This window comes from Penaeus monodon, chromosome 29 (assembly GCF_015228065.2).
Source record: "Penaeus monodon isolate SGIC_2016 chromosome 29, NSTDA_Pmon_1, whole genome shotgun sequence".
Lineage (NCBI taxonomy): Eukaryota > Metazoa > Arthropoda > Malacostraca > Decapoda > Penaeidae > Penaeus > Penaeus monodon.
The window spans coordinates 23547274-23547543 of NC_051414.1; positions in this window are offsets into that span (position 1 = coordinate 23547274).

The following is a 270-nucleotide window of genomic DNA, read 5'->3' on the forward strand; positions in this document are numbered from 1 at the left end:
TTGCGATACATACTGGAGCATTTCCTGTAAATGAAGAAAAAAAAGTTTAAAAAGGGGAAAAAAAATCAGTAAATAGTCTCCGTCGGGAATCGAACCCGAGTCTACGGTTTTAGAGACCGTCGTGCTAACCGCTACACCACAGAGACTGTCTTAGGGGAAAAGGTCCATTAATGACATTCATTCTTCACAAAAGCTGATGCACGGACACGTTCAAGATGCTGCTCATATTTTCAATGCTGTTGTAATATCGGTATGTTATATAGACTAGAA